Genomic DNA, 7,426 nt, shown 5'->3' on the forward strand with positions numbered 1-7,426 from the left:
CTACGCCATATCCTCTACTGACAGCGCAGTCCCACTCCTTTCGACAGTCTGTGTCCACGTCTCTCGACAGGCAAAGGCATGCATGCCACTTTGGAAATGTGTCACTCACCTGAGCAAAGCATACACCACAACGGCCACCTGTGCAGCCCTGGCCGGTAACGGCTGTGGCAGGAGCCCAGTGACGGTTATGCCTAACCTGATGTGAGTGTCCCTCTAAAAGCCCTCAGGGCAGAAAGGAAACTGGCTTCTTGAATCTCTGACCTCTTGAACATAGTGGTAATGCGCTATCCTCACTCTTAGCCTTCGTTCTCATTTCGCTTCTTGCACACAATACTAACTTAAGCATCGGAGCGTTCCCGCCAAGAAACCCCTCGGGAGTTCTTCCTCTTTCCTCTCGTCTCAAGTACCTCTTAGGAGCCACGCGAGCACCAGGTAGGAGTGACTGGATTGCGCAGCATCATATAGTATATATATAATTTACTTATTTAATATAATACATTATATATAAATTATATATATATATATTCCAAATTGATAGTAAGTGGGTCGACCTAGAATTGACCCGTTAGTTCCAATTCCTAGAACTAGAATTGGCCCAATCAGTTTGAGTTCATTGGGTCTGTCGGGTCAAACTCAACCCATTGACAACCCTACCTAAATATTAGGCTCAAGAAGGAGAGAATAATTTGTTAGTAAATTATTTCTAAATAAATAAATAATTTAGTAAAATAAATAAATAAATGTTTACTAAAATCTTTCTCTCAATGTCAAATCTCCTTTATTTATTATTTATTTACTTTTATTAACTAAATAAATGCTTAGATAATAATAAAATAAATAAATAAATGTCTATTAAAATCTTTATCTCAATGTCAAATTTCTTTTATTTTATTGATTTATAAATAATTTATTTAATTTTATTAAATAAATAAATGCTTATATAATAATAGAAAATAAATAAATGAATAAATAAAAGTTGAGATAAAGAATAGAAAGAGAGAATTAAACGAAAGAAAAGAGGGATGACATCTTATTTTGTAGGATGGCATAATCATAAATAATTATATATGACATTGCTGTAATTCTCAAATATCATAGAGACATTACTATAAAGAGAATAAATTTGTCTTATATATGACATTCTTATAATTTTTAAATGACATAAAATCAATTAAATTGAAATGTTTGTATTATATGTGATATATTTCTAATTTTCAAATACCATAAATACAATTATAAATTGGAATGTGTGGTAGTCGTATAATTTGCAAATAACATGGGGGACAATTACAAGTCAATCATTTAAGGATGTTTGTTTTACCAAAAATTACAGAATGGCCCAATACAGATTTATGATTTCCCTTGCAAACTATAAACATTCAAAATATCAACAACCCACACTTTATTCACCAACGCCGCTAAAATATCAACAACCTCATGCTTTCCTTTGCTGCATGAGATGCTAACCCATTCAACAGCGGCAATCAGCATTTTGTCTTAGAAAAAAAAAATGGAAGCATGAGTGAGTGGCGCACCATTTGGGTAGATCTGGATCACTGGGCAACTCGAAACTTCCTACTGGCGTGAGCGTTGACTTTCTTCTTCACTCACTGTTAAACTTTATTTCTGGCAATTGGGGTAACATCAACAGAGGCTCTGAATATTATCCCGTTGGACCGACGTTAAGAACATGGACCACGGAATCCAGTCGTTTCAGTTAGACGACCATGACCACGAGACGAGCTGGTTGATGGGTTTTGGCTCATTGAGTTGTAACTTGTAGATCGATGATATTCCATCATCCTCTTCCACTCTTATTCAAAATTCAATGGTTTGTACTCTGTACCTTTTCACTGTACTTTGTTTTCTTTTTTTTTTTTTTTTTTGGGTTTTAAAATGCAGTGTCGGTGGCTGAGCATGAGAGGCCTCACTCCTCGCCTCTCGGGCCTCAACCACTTCCTCACTGGAGGAGACAGCGTCCTCCAACGCCATGGACAGTAGATACTGTCGGTCGGCCGCTTAGATGTTAAGATCATTCAAAAATCAAAAGGATGATATCATCAAATATATTTGTCATTTTCTTTGTTTTGATTCATTGCTGGTTATTCAAGAAAAACAACACTCGTGGTCGTGGAGGAACATCTAGGAGAACTCGATCGGTCTTTAACGAGTTGCATTCAGTCTTACTGGTTGCAATGACGCGTCGGCCGGGCCAACAGCTGTAAGCGAGTCAAAAGAAAAGGATTTGGAGTTGGAGCCTTGGAGGATCGAAAAGGTAAAGTCATTTGTATTACACTATGACCTAGGAATAGGATGAAAAGGTAATGGAGCGGGAGACGCATTACTCTCACCCATCATCCTTTTTCTCTTTTATCGTGGGCACGTGTCGGTTGTCCTCTACGAAGAAGACAGCATGAAAACTTTAACGTGGCAGAATGAGCACCCCAAGAGTTGGTTGCCGTGGCCCCTCCTCTCGGTTACCAGCCAAGATATGGCCGGTCGCCGGAGGGGTTCCACCACAAATCATAAAGGGTCATAGACAATGGTATGAGTATCTATCTGTCTACTACAGGAACAAACAGAAAGGAGAAGGAAGCAAATTTATGTTTTATGAAGATGGAGATTAGGAAGACTGTGAAGGATTGGTGGTCAAGATTCAAACTGTTGGTTCAGGGAAGTTTCCCGCGCGTTCACCGACCAACTTGAGGGGGGCGCCGTCTTATTTGAAGGGTCCTAGACGCGGTGCAACGGGGACCACGTGATGCATGCCACGTAGACGATCCCCCATTGCTTTGTGGAAACGTAGACACCATACATGCCGAGCTGTGGGTGGCTCCACCACAGGATCGTATTTAATAGTAGCTTCCGGAACAAGCCACGACCTTCTTCTCTAACTCCCCGTACAAGATCTCGCAAACGAGTTATTATATTATTATATATATACATATAAAGAAGCATATCTCCTTTGAGTTTGAGGGATCCCCGTAGCTTAGATAAGTTCGGGAAGTCTTTTGTTCGACTTCTCTTCGCCTCGATTTCTAGACAGAGACAGGCACGGTAAGAGGGAGACATAAAAGGAGAGAGGAGAGAGAGAGAGAGATGGAGATAGAAGTAGACGAGAGAACGGAGATGACAGAAGAAGAGCAGGGATGTCAGACGCCTAAACACGGGGAATGTCAAATTCCGACAGCTTCGGTGTGCCCACCGCCTCCTAGGAAGAAACCGGTTTACGGAAAGAAGAGAGACCCACCGAAGAATGGGTATTTTCAGCCGCCTGATCTAGAAGTTCTCTTTGCGTTGACGCCAAGACGGGAAGCCTACGCGTAGGCGGGCGGGGTCTGGCCCGTGATGCCTGCTTTTGTAGATAGTTGTAATCTACCCACTCTGTTTTCTTTTTCTTCGCCTTCTTTCTTTTTGGAGATCTATGGATGTAATGTTGTAATCGTTTTGTTAATTTTGTAACTCGAAGACTCCAAGATATATTCGTTCATTTTTCTTTTGGTCTACTCTGTTTTCTTGAATTTTCCCTACTTTGTTTAAATTTTGCAAGTTTGTGGTTTCTCAGTTATGTAGTTCTTTCTCCCATATCATTCATAGTCATGTCATGCCATTAACGAAGGAACGGAGCCTCAGCCTCAAGGGGGGCGACTGTACTCTGTATTCTGTTATTCTGTAATTGTGTGTTGAGAGAAGTCGGGGTTGGGAAGTAAATCGTAAGAAAGAGGATGGGCTGTTTTGGTATTGCGGGTGGGGACCTGAGCGGCGTCAGGCGTGACCCGCGAGGGGAAAGAGTGGGTTTAGACTTAAAAAGTTTGGCTTTTTGTTTGGGGGACTTGGGGCCGACTGGCTTGATCTTATCCAAAGGCCCAAGCATATTCCCGGCTTGGCGTCTTCACGCAGCCGCAGGTGCAATTTTGCGGCACCTCCTTGGTTGACCATCACACCATTTGGTGTCGCCGTGCCGCTAGTGGAAGGTGCGTACTGCGCACCTTGTTTGTACGCTATCGGTATCCTCTCTTGCTAGATGCTAGTCCCAACTCCCATCTAGAATACTAGAATCGTTGGTTGTTGACATTGGTGTTCCAACTTCCCAAGTGGAAGTGCGTGGTGCGCACCAGCGTTTCTACCTACGCGTGTGAACTATATGATCGGACAGTGGTGGGCACCCTGATGATCGTTAAGGAAAGAAAAAAAAAGAAAGAAAGAAAGAAGAAGTATAAGTAGAAGTTTTACGTTTTATGGAATAAGTACGCATTCAGCTAATCACCAACCGCCAACCGTCGGATTAGAATGTTTATTTTTTTTCGTAAGCTAATTCATTGGCATGTATGTTTAGGGAGGCCGTGTATTGCAAACGATTCACATCATCACCCCCACAAGCGGTGTTGGGTGTCCCTCAATCAAGATATCGATACGTTCCATACGTCGGTATATGTGTATTGGTGAATCAATATTGTTTTTTTAATTTTTAATTTTTAGGTTTAGACTCTTCTACCCTTTGAACCGGTCAGACCCTCGATATATCCATTAGAATAGCATATCGGAGGGGCCTTAAAACGATATGTATTAATTAATACTTGTTCATATTTTGCACCTTCCCCACAATGCCCCAATAGAACATCTCATGGAAATATGTTTTGATGATAAATGCGGGAGATGATGAAATATTATCAGCAGATGTTCCTAATACATGATAAATATGAGAGATGATGAAATGTCGTTAGCTGATATTTCCAGTACAGGGTTGAGATGTGATAGGTTGAGATGTGCTGTGCGGCGACGTGGGAACGTTATTCCCACATACATGTCACCACACCACCACTGTATATTGTGAACATCTCCATTATCCCATGAATAATAAGGGAGATATACATTGTATAGCACCATCACTGTGTATTGTCTCTTGGGCAGAGGTGTAGGAAATAGGAATAGTTCATAGGTAGCAGATCCGAGCCCATCCAACGTCGGCACTTAAGATGATATCTGGATAGCAATTTGTATGATGCCAGAAGGATATGATAACGAAATATCTTTGATTCAGAAACCCTAGAAAGATATGATAACGAAATAACTTTGATTCAGAACCCCCGTGAGGCCGTGAGTTTTGATGAATATCAGCTCATTTGGTTACCACTTTATCTGATACCAGTTGATTGGTTTCAGGTTTTTGTAGGTATCATGGTATTTGGGGTCCCAACAGTCATTCCTACAACATGTGTTGGGACGGCTGGCATGTTTTTGTTTGTTATTATTTCAATAATAAGAAAAACCAAAAACCATTTATTTCTGCATGTTTGAAATGTAAATGGAAACTTGCATTGATGCAAACACTTAGGAGTACAGATTTTGGTTCATTCTTTGATTCAATATCAATTTGCATTGTTTTGTTGGAAGAAGTGAAATAGGGGGATTATGATGATATGATCCACAATTTACACGGAAGAAAAGAGGTTGGGATCTGCTATCTACCCCACATCGCACATCCTTACGAAATGTTCCCATGAAGTGGTGTTCTATAGGTAAGGATCGATGTGGAAATAACTTGTGGGCAGTAGATGAAGAGTGTAGAGAATGGAAGTCATACGTGGGGTGGGAGGCGTGGGACCTCTTTTTTGGAATGAAAAATCTGCACGGGCAAATAAGCAATAGGTGCAAATGCATGGGAAAGTGTAAATTTGGTCAGAATGGACTGTAAATTGACATGACGAACCAAAAAAAAAAAAAAAACAAATAGAGTAGGTTGAGAAAATTTTAATTTGGCAACATCTTTACCGTGAATGGTGAACAATTATGTTCATTAATTGTTTAAATCCCCAACGCAACACAGATTGTTGGAAAGTAAGAAATTTAAACTCCCTTCGTTCTAAACTTAATTTGTTGAAGATGGTCGGTGGAGATGAAGTCCATTGGCATGTTTTAAACGATCAACGTTGACTTGTTTTCTTCTGCCCGCCTGCTCCAGGAAGGTGTTGGGTGAGATTGCAAGAGTGAAATTCTATTATTTGATTATTGTCTGCTGCCTGAAGAAAATATGATTCAAGAGTGAAATTCTAGATCCTGGATTATAGAATTTTGATCGACGTGGAGTAGTTTATACCATAATATCTATATTCGTGTGTCTGAAGATCTGGTAGCAGGGCTCGTGCGGCCTCGAGGCTTGGCATCTGCTCTGCGAAACCATGGATGTCGATATTAAATAATCTTGCTTTTCCTCTAGCTGTATTTTTTTTTTTTTTTTTTATCCTTCTTGGGTAAATGAGCGAGGAAGATTGGATAAAAAAAGGCCAGACACAAACGGGCCGGTTAGTACGCCGTGGCAGTCTGGCAGATATTTCAATTCAATTTAATTTGAAGTTGCTTGGTAGATATTTTCACAGATATATAGAATTAAGTGGAAACGGAGAAGGATTTCATATTGGACCTGCTAGTCTCCCACTTGACTACTTACAAGACACTCTGGATTCGCAGGTGACAATTAGGGGGTGTTCTTTTTTTGGATTTTGAGAGGGGGGAAAATTGGTTAATGAGATTTTGGTTTTCATTAACTAAAAATCCCGTGTTATATTTTCAGTTTTATGTGGGGATTAGAGAAAGTTTTTTTTCTTGGATATTATTTTTCCAAGAAAGTGATGCCCATCTCTTTGGCGGATAAATAATTTTCCCACATAGGGGGAAAGTTACTAACACTTGAATGAGACAAAAATGCCATTTTTAATAATGAATTTATATTGTTAAAATGGTCATTACCTTATTTACCAGGGAAATAAAAGAACATAGATAAATGCACTTGCTCAGGTAAGTGTTTATCGGGAAAAGCTTACCCAAATAATTACATTTATCCGGGTAAATAACTTATCGAAAAGTGAATGGGGCCTTAATATGTTATGTTTTTTTCATGTTAGATCAGATCGATCGATTCATCAATCGACATACATTGCATTGGAGCTTTCTAGCTTTCCCATGTGATGAAGTGCCTATTTGGCAGGGCTTTCACGCAATTGCTTTTAGATTTATATGAACTGAGAAACCTAGAATGCCGTGAGGCTTCCTCTTCTTCTGGTGAGAGGGGCTTCTTTTGCCAATTGCAACCATGGAGATGTTGGAATAAAACACAGATTCAAGCTTGGTTTGTTCTTAACCAACCGAGGGCTGGTTCTTTGGTGTGTTAGCTGATTTGTTCCAGCTGATGTGAATCTAATCCCGCAAACAATACTTTAAGAAAAAAAGTCCAAGTGAAAAGTTATTAATGATGCATGGCATCAAATACCAAAAAAAAAAAGTTTGAATTGTTTTTTGACATTTTGTTTAATTAAAACGCTAATTTAATTGACTGACATGGGATATTATTATTGGTTAGCCCTAAAGTCAGCGTTGCATTGATGATCTGATTCCTGTAGGAAGTCATTTAGTCAATCTCCGATTGGTT

General features: G+C 39.8%; 1 pseudogene; it reads left to right on the forward strand.

The window, feature by feature from the left end:
• Window positions 1-2,953: 2,953 nt before the first annotated feature.
• LOC148868712 (cyclin-dependent protein kinase inhibitor SMR4 pseudogene) lies at window positions 2,954-3,506 on the forward strand (annotated as a pseudogene).
• The last annotated feature ends 3,920 nt before the right edge of the window (window positions 3,507-7,426 follow it).

This window comes from Nelumbo lutea, chromosome 2, assembly GCF_056320005.1.
Source record: "Nelumbo lutea isolate HS-2025 chromosome 2, American lotus-T2T, whole genome shotgun sequence".
Lineage (NCBI taxonomy): Eukaryota > Viridiplantae > Streptophyta > Magnoliopsida > Proteales > Nelumbonaceae > Nelumbo > Nelumbo lutea.